Source organism: Canis lupus, chromosome 12 (assembly GCF_003254725.2).
Source record: "Canis lupus dingo isolate Sandy chromosome 12, ASM325472v2, whole genome shotgun sequence".
NCBI classification, from domain to species: Eukaryota; Metazoa; Chordata; class Mammalia; order Carnivora; family Canidae; genus Canis; species Canis lupus.
Window position 1 is genome coordinate 58,173,309 of NC_064254.1, and position 18,524 is coordinate 58,191,832.

Sequence of the window (18,524 nt, forward strand, 5' to 3'; positions counted from 1 at the left end):
TGTAGAGTGCTTGACAGCATTCTTGGTTTCTACTGATATGCCAGTAGCATCTTGCTTTCCCCCAGTTGTGAACAACCAAGTCTCCAGACATTGTTAAATGTCCCCCAGGGAGCAAAATCACTCTGGTTGAGAAACAGCTTTAACCATTTCAAGCACTCTAACCATTTTAACCTGTTAAAAATGCAAGTGTTACCTGGTAGGAAAACCCACTATTCCAATCAAGAACACCTTAGCATTGGCTAGCCGCCTGATTTTCTGGCATGGAAGCAGGGGCGGGAATGGAAGTGAAGCTGATGAAAGGAAGCGGGAGAGTCTTGGGGATGGGAGAAGTGTCGAAGGTGAGGGAAATATGGTGGTGAACTACTGCATCAAGGACCCCTGTGCAGCCTAGAATTTTCCTGAGGTGCCAAAGTGAGAGAAGTGTGATGGCAAATGTGGGGAGAGTGGCTTGAAAAGAAGTATGGAGTTATTCAACATGCCAAGGGGTACTCATGTACGGTAAGACCTTTACAGAGAAGAGAATGTTGGTCAATTTGTAAAGATTTTTAAAAATATTTTATTTATTTATTCATGAGAGACACGGAGAGAGGCAGAGACACAGGCAGAGGGAGATGCAGACTCCATGCAGGGAGCTTGACGTGGGACTTGATCCCAGGATCCTGGGATCACGACCTAAGCCAAAGGCAGACGCTCAACCTCTGAGCCACCCAGTTGCCCCTATAAAATTATTTTTTGCTGTAATCAAGCAGATATGTTTATGATGATGTCTGTTAGTCAGAGACAGCTGAGTAAGTGGAGCAGCTGCAGGTCCCCCCGACTGAGAGATAGGAGGCCTTTGAGTCACGCAGGTGCGAAAGAAAGAACCTGTGTTGCCAAGGACTGCTTTACCTCGGGAGGATGTAGGGACCCAGGGGTCCAGGTGAGGTCGGGCAGCCGACTTTCACATTCAAACAATTCTCTCCTTCTGCTGCAGGTCAGCTGAGCCTCCAGTGAACACTCTGGGGAAAGATTCATCCTTTCGAGGATGCTGATTAAAACTATGGTATTTGAGGCCGGGGCCGCTGGAGCCCCGCAGGGTCAGCCGTGGAGGGGGAGGCCTCTCTGGTGACGGTGGCTTCAGCTGGCCTGGTGTGGCCGTGGCCGCAAGGCGGGTTGCCCTGCTGTGCTCCGTCACCTCCTAAAGATGCATCCTGACTTATCTCCACACTTGCACACTGAAGAATGCAACGTCTTGATTAACTTGCTTAAGGAATGTCACAAAAATCACAGCATTCTGAAATTTTTTGGTCGTTGCAATGATCTTGATTAGGAGATGAGAAAATGCTTGAAGAATGAGTACATGGAAAAGAGGACCAAGAGCAGGGAGCATGGCAATGTGATGAGAAAAAGACTTTTTAATCCCGCAGAGGAATCTGAAAAATAAATTACAGGCTTACCTTGTTTTATTGTGCTTCGTTTTATTGAACTTCGCAGATAATGCATTTTTTTCAAATTGAAGGTTTGTGGCAACCTGGCACAAGCAAGTCTATTGGCGCCATTTTTCCAACAGCATTTCTCACCTTGTGTCTTTGTATCACATTTTGGTAATTCTTACAATATTTTGAACTTTGTAATTATTATTATATTTCTTATGGTGACCTGTGATGTTACTATTGTGATTGTTTTGGGGTGCCACAAAGTGTGCCCGTATAAGACAGTGAACTTAATCAGTGTTCTATGTATTGTGACTGCTCACCAACCAGCCATTCCCTTGTCTCTTCCTGTCCTTGGGCCTCCCTACCCCCTGAGACTCAACATATTGAAATTAGGCCAGTTAGTGATCCTATGATGGCCTCTAAGTATTCAAGTGAAAGGAAGAGTCCTTCATCTCTCACTGTAAGTCAAAAGGTAGAAGTGATAAGCTCAGCAAGAAAGGCATGTTGAAAGCCGAGATAGGCTGGAGCCAAGTTGCCAAATACAAAGGGAAAGTTCTTGAAGGAAAGTAAAAGTGCTACTCCAGTGAACACACAAATGGTAAGGAAGCAAAACAGCCTTGTTTCAGTGGTCTGGATAGAAGATCAAACGTTCCCTTAAGCCAAAGCCTACTCTAGAGCAAAGTCCTAGCTCTCTTCAATTCTGTGATGGCCAAGAGGTGAGGAAGCTGCAGAAGAAAAGTTTGAAGCTTGTAGACACTGATTTGTGAGGTTTAAAGAAAAGAAGCTGTCTTTATAACCTAAAAGCGCGTGGTGAAGCCGCAAGTGCCAATGTAGAAGCTGCAGCAACATCGAAGCAAGACCTTCCAGTACTTTATTAGCAATAAAGTATTTTTTAATTAAGGCATGTACATTGTTTTCTAGACATAATGCTATTATACACTTAATAGACTACAGGATAGTATAAATGTAATTTTCATACATGCTGGGAAGCCAAAAAATTCATTTGACTCGCTTTGTTATATTTGCTTTACCGTGATGGTCTGGAACCAAACTTGTAGTATCTCTAAGGGTTGCCTGTATACTTTCCCTGGATGCCTTGGCTGAGAGAAGATGTAAAGACTATTGGTTGATAACCGAAAGAATCTTACCTGATTTGGTCTCCAGAATCCTTTGACTGGAAAGTGACCCATGAGAAGTCAAGCCATGGAGAAATACAGAAGCCCTGATTCTGAATATTTGTTGGGTGGAGTCTTGGTTACTCTCTCTCATCTGCGAACACACCTGACTTCCAACATGTCTCTTCCCTTTGCCAACGATGGGCATTTGCTTATCTCCTTCAATAAAATAATTGGTTTTAATCGTTAAACAAACAAACAAACAAACAAAAAAACTATGGTATTTGAAAGTTCTCCAGGGACACACACAAACTCAACAAAGCATGGGAACTGCAGGACTAGAAGCTCTGAAGAAAACATTGACTATTTCAAAACATGCTAGATGTGACTGGGAAATAGACTGGCTTAGAGTTTAGATGAAAACAGCTGGAAAAATCTGGATTCCCCCTTCATTTCCCTTCTTTCTAACCCGATTCTAATTTTTTGTTAAGATTTTATTTATTCATGATAGACAGAGAGAGAGATGGGGGGAGCAGAGACACAGGCAAGCTCCATGCCGGGAGCCCGACGTGGGACTCGATCCCGGGGCTCCAGGATCGCGCCCTGGGCCAAAGGCAGGCGCTAAACCACTGAGCCACCCAGGGATCCCCCCGATTCTAATTTTCACTCTATTTTTAATGGTTTCCTCCACCCTCATCAACCTCATGATTTGGATTATTTTAGAAAATGTAGAAACAAAAAATTAAAAATATGTACTTGTGTTCTGGTTTACTCTTTTCCTATTCTTACCTCTACTCTCTTATTCTTATCTCTACTCTCTTTTTTTTTTTTTAAAGTGTATTTTCATTTATTTATTCATGAGAGACACACACAGAGAGAGGCAGAGATACAGGCAGAAAGGGAAGCAGGCTCCATGCAGGGAGCCCAACATGGGATTTGATCCTGGGTCTCCAGGATCATGCCCTGGGCTGAAGGCCGCGCTAAACCACTGAGCCACCCGGGCTGCCCTCTACTCTCTTTTTAATTCAGTTTTCCTCTCTGGTCCCATCTGCTTTATGTTGTTCAATTTTTCATTTTCTTTTGCTGTCTCCCTTTTCTCTGCTATTGATAGACTTGAAATAATCTCTTCTCCATATGAATGGAGTTATTCATGGTGGCTTTTGGAACACTCTCAAGCTCAAACACCATTATCATTCCTGTGAGTGCCTTCGTACCTGTCACCCATGAGTCACAAATTTTGTTGTGGATATATTTCATTGTATCCATTTGCAATATGAAATGCAGGGGAAAAGGGTTGACTGTAAAGTGTCATGAGGAGCCTTATTTAGGAATGATGGGAATTTCTATAGCCTGATTGTGGTTATATAACTATATGCAGCTGCCAAAACTCACCAAATATATATTTAAAATTAATGAATTGTATTCCACATCAATTATACTTCAAAAAAAAGTCACTAAAAAAGTAAAAGTAAGCATGTGTTTTTGACCATGGCCACCTTCTCACTTAAAGTTGCCATGTGGCATAATTGTTGCTTACACATTTTTATCCTCTCAGGCTTTTCGTCTTTTCTGAGAACCAGTGTGTGACCTATGGTGTCCTTGTTATTTCCCACCCCCCATCCCAGAGAACAGGCCCTGGAGCATCTGCTCATCCCTGCTCTCAAAAGTAATCACAGCGTACGCATCAGAGTGAAAAAGGATAAGACACAAATACCGTGGTTTCCAACTAAGGCCTTGTAAATAATAACATATCTTTAAAAAATATCAATCAAAATGATAAAAATAGCCTCACTAATCTTGGTGTTTTCCATTCAGCTTGACCAGCTGCTGAAAGATGGCAGCAGTCCACAGTCAGATTTTGCTATCTGAAGGTGCTAGGGTCCCCTCTAGTGCCAACCATGGCCTTAGCATCTCAGGTTGGTCTTTATCTTTTAGAAGGAAACCTAGAGATCTTTTCCCAACATTAATGCTATGTGTATACAGCAACCCATTCATGCATTCTAAGGCACAAGTGAATCATAATAAAAAAGGAGGGATTACTTAACATCTTTCTATTAGTGAACATGAAGCTACAGCAAAGAATGCCCCTTTTCTTTTTAAATTATTTTTTCCAGCTTTATCAAGATTAAACAACATATAGCATTGTATAAATTTAATATGTATCACATGATTTGATATATGCGTATATTGCCAAATGATCACTGCAATAAGGTTAGTTGACACATCCATCACCTCACATAGTTATTTATCATTGTTTTGTGTGTGTTGAGAAATTTTTAGATCTACTATCTTAACAGCTTTCAAATTTATAATACAGTATCGTTAACTGTAGTCACATTGCTGTACACTAGATCTCCAGAACTTATTCATCTTGCATAACTGAAACTGAGGGGGAAACTTGAATTTTGAAGCTTGAATTTTTATAGTGCCATGAAAAAAACAGATCCCAGGGCAGGCCTTTAAGTAAGAAGGTCATTGCCTATATCATTCATTATTTTTATATTATTGACTATTAATGAGATACAACTCTAATGAGAATGCCAATCATATTCTAAATAAAAACTTTCCTTTGATTAGCAAAGCAAATAAGTCTCCTTGCAGAGAATTTGGACTTTAAGGAAAGGTGCAAGAAAATGACAGAAACCATCTGTAATCTTAGCACCCAGACACAATCTATATCAACATGTTGACATATTTCCAGGCTTTTATTCTGTGTGTGTGTGTGTGTGTAGCTTGTATTAAAATTAGGCAAAATTAATTTTATTGTATGTTTTAATATGGACATTTCTCCATATCCTTAAAAAGAAAACTTCAAATATATAAATTTTAGAGGCTTCATATTATTCTATTGTATGAATGTATTGTAATATATTTAATCAATTTTATATTTTTATATATTTAAATTTTTTCTTTGAAAATACATAACATATGAAATAGTTTTTGGTGAGTTGTTTTCTTTTTATTCATGTACCTTTGCTAGGTATTTATTTTTTTAATACCTCATTTGATGTCTAATGTATAGACATCAAAGGTATATGAAGGTACACCTGGAGGTATATGAACGTATGCCTGGAGAGTATACGTTCGTAAATTATTTTAAAATGTCGATTGGTTTCAATTTTGATTTTAGAATGCATATAGTTTGTTCGTTTGAACGTACAGATTGAAATTAATACAAAGAACCAAAAGAGGTACTATTAAAGATTACATGCTTTAATATTAGAGCGCCACCTACTGGTGTATTTTAATATGGCATCCAAGGCCACGTGGGTGGCTCAGTGGTTGAGCATCTGCCTTTGGCTCAGGGCCTGATCCCGGGATCCTGGTATCGAGTCCCGCATCGGGCTCCCCGCAGGGAGCCTGCTTCTCCCTCTGCCTGTGTCTCTGCCCCTCTCTGTGTCTCTCATGAATAAAATAAATAAAATCTTAAAAAAATGGCATCCAACAGACTTCAATTAGCTCCTATATATTTATAAAGTTACTGTAGGGCAGCCCTGGTGGTGCAGCGGTTTAGCGCCGCCTGCAGCCCAGGGCGTGATCCTGGAGACCCTGCATAGAGTCCCACGTCAGGCTCTCTGCATGGAGCCTGCTTCTCCCTCTGCCTCTCTCTCTCTGTGTCTCTATGAATAAATAAATAAAATCTTTTAAAAAAAAGTTACTGTATTTGAAATATGACTGTGGTTAAATTCTTTTAGTGAGCATTAAAGCAATTAGAAAAAATGTCATAAGCTTAGATTTTCTTTTAAAGTTCTTTATGTCAATAAAAATATCAATATTTGCAGTATTTCAACAGTCTAAGAAATGGAAAATCTCATTTCTTGATATATATTAAGTGAAGAGACAAAGAGACAAAAGATAAATTGAAAATGGGCGTTAAGGGGATCCCTGGGTGGCGCAGTGGTTTGGCGCCTGCCTTTGGCCCAGGGCGCGATCCTGGAGACCTGGGATCGAATCCCACCCACATTGGGCTCCCAGTGCATGGAGCCTGCTTCTCCCTCTGCCTCTGTCTCTGCCTCTCTCTCTCTGTGACTATCATAAATAAATAAGTTTTTTAAAAATTAAAAAAAAAAGAAAATGGGCGTTAAGGAGGGCACGTGATGTAATGAGCACTGAGTGTTAAATGTAACTGATGAGTTATTGAAAACAACATCTGAAACTAATGGGGTACTATATGTTGGCGAATTGAATTTAAGTAAAAATGAATGAATGAGTGAATGAATGAATAAATAAATAAAATTGAAAAGTTAGTAAAATATATATGGTGAATGAAGCCACCAGGCCCAGAAAATTTCATGGGTAAATTCTAACAACTTTTAAAACAATAGATAATGCTATGCTATTTAAGTTATGTCATAGCAGAGATGTTAGAAATCACCTCTTTGATTTTATAACTCTAATAAACTGTAATATCAAACTAAAGAAGGATGTACTACAACAAGGAAAACTCTGAGCAATCTCATTTAGGAGCATAGTCTTAAAATATTAAATAAAATATTGATATAATGAATGCAGTAGTATTTAAATAATAATTGTATCATTATTTTGATTTTTCATTTATACCATACCACTCAAATTTTAGAGTCTTAAATCAATAATCACTTATAAGCTGGTGATTCTGTGGGTTTGGCAGTTTGGGCCAGGATCAACTGGACAGCTGTCTTGCTAGTCTGACCTGTAGCTTCAGGCTTCTGGTGGCTCATCTGGGGCTGGGAGGCCTCGAATGTTCTCCATCACTGGTCTGGCAGTTGGTCTGGCTGTTGGCTGGGTCTCTCTCTCTCAAGTGGTTTCTCATCCTTAAGGGCAGAAAGAGAGTAAGAGCAGAAACTGCAACACCTTTGGAGGAGGTGTAGATTTGGAAATCACACAATGTCCTGAGGCAACAACAAAAGTTGGTCAAAGCAAGTCGCAAGGTGGCTGAGTTTCATGGGATGGAGAAAGAGACTACCTCTTAATAGAGAGAACGATAATATCACATGGTAAAGGGATGTACATACAAGAATGGGAGGAACTGTTGCAGCCACCTTTGAAAGCAATCTACCAAAATCATTAGATGAGTTCATCTTTGTAAAACACTGACACATAGTGTTATATAAGTATGTAAAAAAAAGGAATCAGTCCATCTAGTTCCAGGAATGCAAAGAGAGTTTACCATTAAAGCAATCTACTGATTATGATTTTGTGGGAAAAAAAACACCCCTACCTCTCAGAAAGGGGGTTAATACAGGCAATACAGATAGGCACCTTTCATTAAGGAACTTCAAAGAGAAAGGAAAATCGACAATTTCCCCAGTTTTTTTGAGCTTTGAAAACTTATGGCGACTTCCAAATAAGATGGTATCTTGTATAATTCTCTCCACTCTATTCCACAGACAGAAATACTTGAAAATGTGCTTTAAAAAAATTTAAAGTACATATACAAGCTGAAGGACAAGAGAAGGCTCAGGGGACAAGAAATGGACAGTGATGAGTGGGAATAAACTGTGCAAACCTTTGATCTTGGCATCGGACTAGGGCTACAGCACCCAGAGCTTCCAGGCCTAATCAAGAACATATCCAAGCACTCTCAGGCTGACATTGCTGGAAAATTGGAGCTGAACTAATTATGCCACATCACCTGGGGTGTAGCTGGAAGTGGACTTCTGCCTGTAGCTCCAGTAGATGAGAGGTACACCTGAGTCAGCATGGGGAGGATGCCTATGCAGCTTGTGGACAGAACCTTTGATATTGCTTTGTCTATAATGGGCCACAGCCCCAACCCTCTAATTTGTTCTGTGCCTGGGCGGTCCATTGGGCAGGCTGAACCAACCTCAAATCCATAAGAAAGACTAGAATAGGGTAAAAACTCACATGCAAAACAAGAGCATGAAGCAAAATTTCAAAGCACATGAAGAAATCCATGGTTTTGAGACATTATCATAGTATTTTTTCTTGGGGATAAATTGCTTTCAGATGGCATCCTAAAACTATTAATTTACTTACTCGACATATATTATTGAGCATCTACTATGTACCAAGTACTAGTCTAGTGGCTGGGAATAAACAGTGAACAAATCACACAAAAATTCCTCTCTTCATAGAGTTTATTATAGTCTAGTGGGAGGTCATAAGGAAAGAAATATGTCAGGAGTAATTTGGGTAGGAGTTTAGAGAGTTTTAGAGGGACAGATTGATGGCTGAGACAGATTCATGGACCCTTAAGCCCCTGAATTCTCTCATTCTAGCTGTCCCTCCACTTGTAATATCAAATACCAATAATTTTATCTTTTTTTATTGAACTACACAAATACAGTGAAAATGAAAAGAAACATAAGGGGAAAATGTGCTTTGTATTTGGATCTCTGTTAAAAAGAACAAGCTGGTAAGACTAAAAGTCAGGAAAGGACATGGTTCATTTCATGTAAAGAGAGTTAGGGGCCTCCAGGGAGGACCAGAGAAGTAAAAAGAATTAACAACTATTGAAGCAGTTTAGAGATTGGATAGACTTGAGGATTTAGCAAGTGCAAGATAGTCACTTTTGTAGCAGCTGCAAATTTTTCTAGTATTTTTTTAAAGATTTTATTTATTCATTATTTATTTATTTATTTATTTATTTATTTATTTATTTATTTATTCATTGAGAGACAGAGAGACATAGGCAGAGGGAGAAGTAGGCTCCCTCCTGGGGGCCTGATGTGGACTTGATCTCAGGACCCCGGGATCACACCCTGAGCCAAAGGCAGACACTCAACCTCTGAGCCACCCAGGTGTCCCCCTATGACTTTTTGAGGAAGGCAGTCAAAGCCTTTCATGATTTGGCTCCTCCTGCCCTCTTCAAGCCCACACATCCTTTGGTTCTCTTCCCACCCTGCCTCTCCCGAGCAGCCCCTCTTAGTTTTATCTGTGTTGAGTGTTTGTAGACTCATGAACAGGTTGGCTCTTCCACACCCTTGTGCTTTTATGTATCTTGTTCCTTTGCCCACATTTCTAGCAGCAACCCCCACCAAACAATTTATCCATCTGTAATTCTTTTCCCCAAATTTTGAAGACTCAACTTAACGTCCTCTGAGATGCTTCCCCTCTCTCAGGTGGAGTCATACTTCTCATCTCTGCTGGCTTCAATCTTGCACGTAATTGTATCATTCTTGTATCATTCTACATGTAGAGCTTTGTAATTATTTCTTAATTCAATGTCTACACCACAGGACCAACAACCTCTTGAGGGCAGGCACCGTATCCACCAACCTTTCTATTCCCCAGGACCTGGCACAGTGCTTGGCATTTAGTAGGTGTTCAGGAAGTATGAAATTGAATTGGACATCCAGGCTTGTAAGATGAAAGTTCCATTTAGGTCCCTTCTATGAGTGGGGAATACTGCTTATTTCCTCAGTAAACCCCCATAAGAGCAAAACCAGTTTCTCTGTAGCCCTATCACTGCTGGTCTAAGAAGAAATAGCAGAATAACAGACTAATTCATACACTCCAATCAACCACTCTGTGTGTTGCAGACAGGACAACCTGCCCCTTCTTGTTTCATTTTACGGGTGTTGTCATAGCTAAATATTATGCAGCTGAGGAGAAATCATTTCAAGTAGCTGGAGAGATGAGGCTTGATAATTGTAGTGAAGGATTTATTACTTGAACTATACAAAACTACTGTGAAATGTTAGCAAATAACTAGGCCTCAGGGAGCAATAATTACTTTCATTCTACAATTGCAGATGATGTAAAATAAAAGCAACAGAAATTGAAGCTTTAGATACTAATATAACATAAATAGGAAGTGGGGCTAGATAAGACCAGCCAAACAATTTTCTGTCCTCAAAAACTAACAGGGGGTGATACGATATTTTGGACTGTGAGCCAATGACTTTTGGCATAACTGCTTGACAAAATTCCCCAGTGGAGTTTATTGACCTTTGAATCTATCCTTGTAATCCATTTTTTTTTGTAATCCATTTCTGAAGAGGCTTTTTAAAAACACGTTATTTAAAGTGTTTAATTTATTTAAATTAAAAAAGAAAAAAACCACGTTATGATCAATTGGATATAAAATGTTACCGTCTCAATTGAATCTACCCTGTCTTACCACCCACCTCACTTGTTATATCTATCTGTACTCAGTATTCTGGAGGTGGAGTGGAATCCTTTTATAATGGTCCACAGATTTAATAATCAGCTTTTCCCCCCACGGCACTTGGTAGTAAATGAAAGCAGTGCCAGGGTAAATGTGAGTAGAAAGAACTCTTCACCAATTTCTTACACAGGGCCTAAGTTATTTCCTTTAGAAGACTTATTTTTTTATTTTTTAAAAAGATTTTATTTATTTATTCATGAGAGACACAGGGAGAGAGGCAGACACATAGGCAGAGGGAGAAGCAAGGCTCCCTGTGGGGAACCCAATGTGGGACTCGATCCGGACCCAGGGATCATGACCTGAGCCAAATACAGACATTCAACCTCTGAGCCACCCAGGTGTCCTGAAGACATTTTTTTTTTTTTTAATGAAGTGAAAAAGGCAGAGAGGAAAGCTAAATATTTTATATACCTAGGAGTCAGGAGTCAGTCATAGAGGTGCTATGAGCTCTTGATAATTTCTACCTACACATAAAAGGATTCTCTTCAGGGAGTCCATGAAGGCATTATTGAATTGTTGATATACTGCAAGAGTCCTCTTTTCTGGAGTCTGGAGGTTTCTATGAAAATTGTAATGAGAATGGAGAATCTGTGATGTCATGACACCCCCCCCCCCCCGCCCCCGCTCCTATCACATTAACTCCTTTTTCAAAGGCTCTTCTTGTCAATTAGCAACTGCAAGTCTCTGTCTGGAACAGAAACCCTGAGCTCCCCCCGAAGGTTCTCCACAAACCCAGAAAAAGGAGGCAGAACCAAGAAACAGGTGCACACATGCTGAGGTGACCATGTAAACTGCACTAGTGGAAACAGTGCTCCTGATTTTAACGTCCTGTTACCCGAAGAAATCAGTTTTCCCGAGAAGTTCACTGACATTTTCTTTTCTGTCTCTTTTCCTTCTTTTACAGTTTATTGTCAATCAGTTACTGAACTAATGTCATTGGTTCTTAAATACGACCCAGGGAATTTCATGGTTCATCCTGAGAAGGTTGTCTGTCCATTCTTCTTTTTTTTTTTTTTTGTCTGTCCATTCTTCTTGAGCACAACTGAATCTTCTCTCTTGCTCCTTCCCCTCCTGTGACATGCTCATGTCACAAGTCCCAGGAAAGAAGAGTTTGCTCCTGATGACTTGCCTTTGCCTCAAATGTGATCTCTGATCTCATCTCCTTGCTGAATAATTTTCTGGGTAATTTTTCTTTAGGACCTACCAATACTCATCATTTTATTGTATCTGAGTGAATTTGCTTACATGTTGGCAATTTTGATTGCATACCAAGCACTGTGAATTTTATATTTTGGGGTGCCAAAGACGTTTGCATCACTTTAAATATTTTTGGGCTTTGTTCTGAGATGCAATTAAATTACTTGGAAACAAATGAATCCTTCAGATGCTGGCACTTAAGGTTTGTTAGGCTGGTCTAGACCAGCCTTTGGCCCCATTACTGAGGTAATACCTCTTGAAGGACTGCGATGGATACTTGTGTGTTGGGAGGTCTTTCCACCATGGCTGGGGAGCACATGATCTATTTCTGGCCCTATATCAGCTCCAGGAATTGTTGTGCCCCCTCCCTCGGGTGGTTGTTTCCTGGCTTCTGGGAGTTTCCTCATGCACATGCTCTGATCAGTACTCAGCCAAAGAGGGGGATCCCCTGCAGATCTCTGAGCTCTCTCTTCTCTGCTATATTACTTTAGGAATTCTAGCCATCTTTAAGTCCCTGAACTCTGAACTCCATCTCCTCAGCTCAGGAAGACCGTTGGGCTACATTTGAGTGTCTTATCCCCACACTATGTTTGGATATTTTCCCCAGGCTGTAAGCTGTGGCAATGGTTGGACTTATGTCACATGTTTCTCTTCTTATGGGGATCGCTGTCCTGTGCTGCCTATTGTCCAATGTCTGAAAACCATCGCTTCATATATGTTGTCTGTTTTCATAGTTGTTCAGGGTGTGGGGTAAATCCAGTTCTAATTACTCATTAATCATGGCTTATAGTGGAACTTATTCAAATAGAACATTTTGAATTAGGGGTTCTGGTTGGCAGAACATAGCACCATGGTCAAGAATACTAGACCTGTCGGGGCCCTGGGTGGCTCATTGGTCAGCTCAGGGTATGATGCCAGGGTCCTGGGATCGAGTCCCACATTGGGCTCCCTGCAGGAAGCCTGCTTCTCCCTCTGCCTATGTCTCTGCCTCTCTCTCTATGTCTCTCATGAATAAATAAATAAAATCTTTAAAAAAATAATACCAGACCTGTCATCAGACTGCCAGTATTCAAATCCTGATGCTTGTGAGTGGCCTAGGGCAAATTACATAATCTCTCTTTGCCTCAGTCTCCTCATCTGAAAATGGAGGTAATAAATGTGCCACAAGCCCTAAAAGTTTGGAAATGACAAGAAATTGAAATTACTTTCAGTAATGGTAGTCTTACTGGAATAAGAATGTAATCGTCTCAGATCTTTGAAAGCTAATGATTATTTAGATACATCAATTCTAGAAAATTTGGGGGATCCCTGGGTGGCTCAGTGGGGATCCCTGGGTGGCTCAGCAGTTTGGCGCCTGCCTTTGGCCCAGGGCGTGACCCTGGAGTCCCAGGATCGAGTCCTGCCTTGGGCTCCCGGCATGGAGCCTGCTTCTCCCTCCTCCTGTGTCTCTGCCTCTCTCTTTCTCTCTCTCTATGTCTATCATCAATCAATCAATCTTTAAAAAAAAAGAAAATTTGTTAATAAATCATTTATATTATTTCCAAAGTCGAATCTCATACTTACTGAGAAAAAAAAACAAAACTTTAAAAGACAGGCTATTTTCTCACTTATGAAAGGCCACAAAACCACTCATTTTAAATTACAGTAACTGGATAAAGATAATTAATTCTTTGCAAAAATTTGCAAAAATTCTAAAAATCTGCAAAAATTTCAGTGAGATAATCCACTATTATGGAACCTACCATATTGGGTCATGATTTACACAAATATGAGAATTGTAACATTTAGTTTTTGCTATGTAACTATAAGCTTTAATCTCAGCAGCTTACAACAATAAATCTTTGTTTCCATGATCATGCATCCAGCTTGGCTATGGGTTGCTGATCCAGGCTGGGCCAAGCTGGACTCCAGACTTTCACTCAGGTTTAGGTCTCCTCCCTGTGTATTGCTTCTGAGGCCACCCTGCACATGGCCACCACACTCATTTTTGAAAATTAAGAGCTTGCTCCTGTCTCCCTCGGCCTGTTCTGTGTTCACTGTTGGAATAATACATCACTGGTGTGAGGGCTTCATCATGTCCTCATGTGTTTGGAGTAGCTGCCTCAGTCTAACTGGCTGTTCCAATTCCTAAGAACTGAAGCTGAGGGCAGCCCTGGTGGCTCAGCAGTTTAGCGCTGCCTTCGGCCCAGGGTGTGATCCTGGAGACCCGGGATCGAGTCCCACGGTAAGCTCCCTGCATGGAGCCTGCTTCTCCCTTTGCGTGGGTCTCTGCCCCTCTCTCTCTCTCTCTCTCTCTGTGTCTGTCATGAATCAATAAATAAAATCTTAAAAAAAAAAAAAAAAGAACTGAAGCTGAGTCTTGGGAAGGTGCTAAGAGGTAGCTTTAGTTCCTCAGAATTGAACAAGTGGCTGACTGGTGGGTTTATGGTGCCAAGGAGATGAGGACATCCTGCTTGTTTTGTTTTTTTTTTTTTCTTTTTTAGTCATAGAACTTCAACCCAAAATAAACACAATAATTTTGTATAGTGAACTCAAGAGTATAGGTCATATTATAAGTGAATAGCATCATTTAAAGAAAAAATCCCCCTGTACATACAATTGGTATTGCTCTCATTCGTTTGCTGTCTTGTGCATTATGCTTTCCCAATCTTTGTTTTCTTTCTATTCAGAAAGTCTGATTCTTTTATCTCATTGACTGACCCAGAGACAGTCCCCCTGGGTTCTCCGACGGTGCACAAAGCTGCTCTATTATAAACTGAAATCTCCACTGTTTTGCCTGCTTCCTCAGCACCTTGGGATGCTTACTTCCAGCTGCCATCTTTCAGGGAGAAAGTGCCAAGTTCTGCACATGGTGGTGGCTGCTCATCTTCATTCTTTATTTCTGGTAATTTTCTGCTCCCAAGGCCTCTCCACACAGTCACACTGTACAGCCTCATAATCTGGCTGTCTTTCACTATTATAAAAATAATTCCAGATTAAGTATTCATTCTCATATGGAATTTTTAAAAATATTTTATTTATTTATTCATGAAAGACAGAGAGAGAGAGAGGCAGAGACACAGGCAGAGGGAGAAGCAGGCTTCATGCTGGAAGCCCGATGTGGGACTCAATCCTGGGACTCCGGGATTACAACCTGAGCCAAAGGCTCAACCACTGAGCCACCCAGGTGTCCTGATATACAGAATTCTAAAAAGCACTTTTGTTAAAAGACTCAAGACCTGAATGGCATTTCAGAAGTATAAATTAAATATTTTTCTAACATTTATGTCTTATATTATTCATGCATATATACCAGAGTATATCTTATATCTACTCTTCAGTCCTTCATTATTACTTAAGTTTTTGAATATTTGTTGGCTCAAGAAAGATGTAATATTCTTTCTAAATATTACACTTCTAATATTTACATTAAATACAAATCAATTTCCTTATCAATTTTGATAGTGGAATGTTCTTAATTATTTTTATATGTAATATTAAAGTTTATCTAATTATCATTAATTATTTTAGATTTTTATCATTTTAGAATTATTTTAGAATTTTATTTTTGCAGTTACATACATTTTTTGTTCAACTAAATAGAGTTTCAACATAAAATCACATAAAGAGGTTTTCACTTTAGTTTATACCTAAAAGCCTTATTTATATTTGGAAGTAAATATACAAATAATAATGATAAAATCAGAATGACATGCCTTGTAGCTATTACTGATGTTGTCATAATGGCTAGATATTTTAACCTATGTCATCTTGTGATCATTGACCAGGCACAAACTCAGGGATAACTGAATTGATGCGCAAATGGGCATTTGGCTCTTCAAACTTCCAAAGCCTGAAGCCAAAATACAGAGTTTTGGTCAAATATCAAGGATGATTGGTGCATCTCTACATAGATTACAAGTCAAATATCTGAATCAGGTGGCACAGCATGAAATACTCTGATTACATTTGTTAAATAAGCCATACATAACTTTCACTTGCTTTAGAATAAAAAGATAGAGCAATTTACTCCCCAGAGGAAACTCTAGCAGTAGTTTCTGGGTAAGATATTGCATGATTTTGCAGATATGGCTAGCTCTTCACCCAGAAGTCATCCTCCTTATTCATAGTATAGAATTAACTCTCTCCAGGAGCTACATTTCCCAGTCTTTGTGCACCCATTTATTTCCATGTGTCCAGTTCTTACCAATGCTGTATGAATGAAACTGGTGTGTTTTATTCCTGGGCAAAGACTATAAAGTGGATATGACTTCTCCACACTCTCTTTTTCTCCTTCTGTTGGCTAGATGCAGAAGACATTAAGACATCTGATCCAAAAAAAAAAAAAAAAAAGACATCTGATCCAAGAAACAGTCTATAGCTGGTCAACAATCTGTTTTGACATGGTGGAAAAAGGTAAACTGGGTCTATCAGATTCTTACTCTTTGGAATCTTAATGGAAAATACAAAATCAGTCATGGTCATCAAAAGTGGAGGTTTCAAGAAATAAGTGATTATTTGTACCAGGTCGGTTGGTACCTGAGTCTCCAAGTCTAAGATTGGGGTCCTTCTGAGTTAGCAGTGAATGGTACCAGACCTAGATGCAGCCTTGGAAAAGGAGCTTGCTGAAACTGGAGACAAGGGGTAAGGGTTGTGTTCTAAAAGGATCTTGTTGAGGATTAGAGAGGAAAAGGTACGACAATAGAAGGCCATCCAAGACAAGTGGTCACACATAATGGAGATTTTATGTGGGGCGAGGGCCATCCAATAAGTAAAAGGTATCCAGGGAAGCAGTACAGTATGGCAGTAAGGAGCCCAACTACCTGGCTCTACAACTTACTTGTAGTGTTATCTTAGTTTACTCAATCTGAGCAAGTAGGAGCCAGATCATACTGGTGGCCCAAACTTGGTGGGCATGGTGAGGAGTTTGTATTTTTTCTTAAGAGTAATGCAAGACCTTAAGCAGGGGAGAAATGTGTGTCCTGTTTACTAGAGTGTAAGCTTTTCTCATTTGTACCTCAAGTACCTAGAACATGCCTGAAAAATGTTAGCTGCTTAATAAATATTTGTTTAATAAATGAATGGAGAAGGCAGGGTGGTGGGAATATGTATATAGATAACAGCTTTATCTGTGTCTATTTCTTTACTTGTATCTGTATCTTTACCTGTATTTGAATCTAGATCTAGTTCACCAGTAGCTGGCTGGAGATTAGCACTAACAGACTTTGCTGTGGCTTAGTTCCTTTCTTCAAATGCAAATCGAGATTTTCAAAGAGTTTATTAAACAATTTCTTAAAGAGTATACCTTACGTCACAAAGAGGTCCAAGCTGATGGAGCATTTTATGTAAGCTCTTGAGAAGTTAAAGAGGTAAAATGCAGTTAGATGTTTCCTTGCCACTAGTGAATCAGAAAAAAGAAGCCACTGTCTCTCTAATAGTGAGATGAAAGCAGGTTCATCCATTATCTGGGGCTAAGTGTGGTGCAGTGTTCATTTCCATCAACTCTGATTGAGAATGAACACAGAGAATCCTCAGAGTTGCATTTCCTACTTATTGCTTTCTTCTCTTTTTCAAACTGCTTCTATTCATTTCTGTATGGCTGGATATGAAATGCTTTAGGCATGCTAATTTAATGCTTTTTTTTCCTAGTCTATTTGAAGTCTGCAAAGAACTAAAGATGTATTTTGCATTAATGTTATTAACTTGAGCCAGTCAGGAATTAATGAAGAAAGCTAAAAAAAAAGGTAATGTTTTTGTTTTAAATAAATTCATGTTAATGTATGTGCTTCTGATTGAGTTAAAAGTCCTTAGTACATGTATGATTAAAATAAAAATTCATGAATCCAACAGAATTAAGACAGATGGATGAATGGATGGGAGACATGGTAGGAAAGTTGCAGATGTTTGTTATAATCAATTTAATATCCTGGGTTGAGAAATAATTTCTGAACAAGTCAATTATTATTAATTAGCTTGTAAAGATTTATCTTTTGATCCTTAGCTGTCTTCTGCTCAGCACCTCCGTGGGAACAAGGACATTCCTGGGAGAACAAAGGGCTCCCCAGCTATCAGCTTAATTGGCAGCAATAGCCGGTTTTGGAATTAGCTTCCAATTATACATTTAACAAAAACTAAATATATCTAATGTAGCCAAACTTTTTGGAGAGTGGCAAATTATAGGAGCCAGACATAATAAATCAGTAGTACATCTAATACTTTTTAAAAATTTTATTTATTAATGAGAGACACAGAGGAAGAGGCAGAGACACAGGCAGAGGGAGAAGCAGGCTCCCTGTGGGGAGCCTGATGCAGGGACTTGATCCCAGGACTCTGGGATCATGACCTGAGCCAAAGGCAGATGCTCAACCACTGAGCCACCCAGGTGCCCTCTAATACTTTCTAAATATAAGATTCTAAAAAAAAATTCCAATATAGTTAACATACAGTGTAATAGTTTCAGGGTACATTCTTGTGATTCACCACTTCCATACATCACCGGGTGGTCATCACAATAAATACACTCCTTAATCCCCATCACCTATTTCACCCATTCCTCCAGTCACCTGCCCTCTAGTAACCATCAGTTTGTTCTCAATAGTTAAGAGTCTATTTCTTGGTTGTCTCTCTCTCTCTCTTTTTTTCTTTTGATTGTATTGCTTCTTAACTTCTACCTATTAGTGAAATCATGACTGACTTACTTCACTT

The 18,524-nt window shown here is 39.5% G+C and overlaps 1 pseudogene; it reads left to right on the plus strand.

Moving 5' to 3' along the window:
* Positions 1 to 1,139: 1,139 nt before the first annotated feature.
* On the plus strand, positions 1,140 to 1,445 carry LOC112658586 (COX assembly mitochondrial protein 2 homolog; annotated as a pseudogene).
* Positions 1,446 to 18,524: the final 17,079 nt, after the last annotated feature.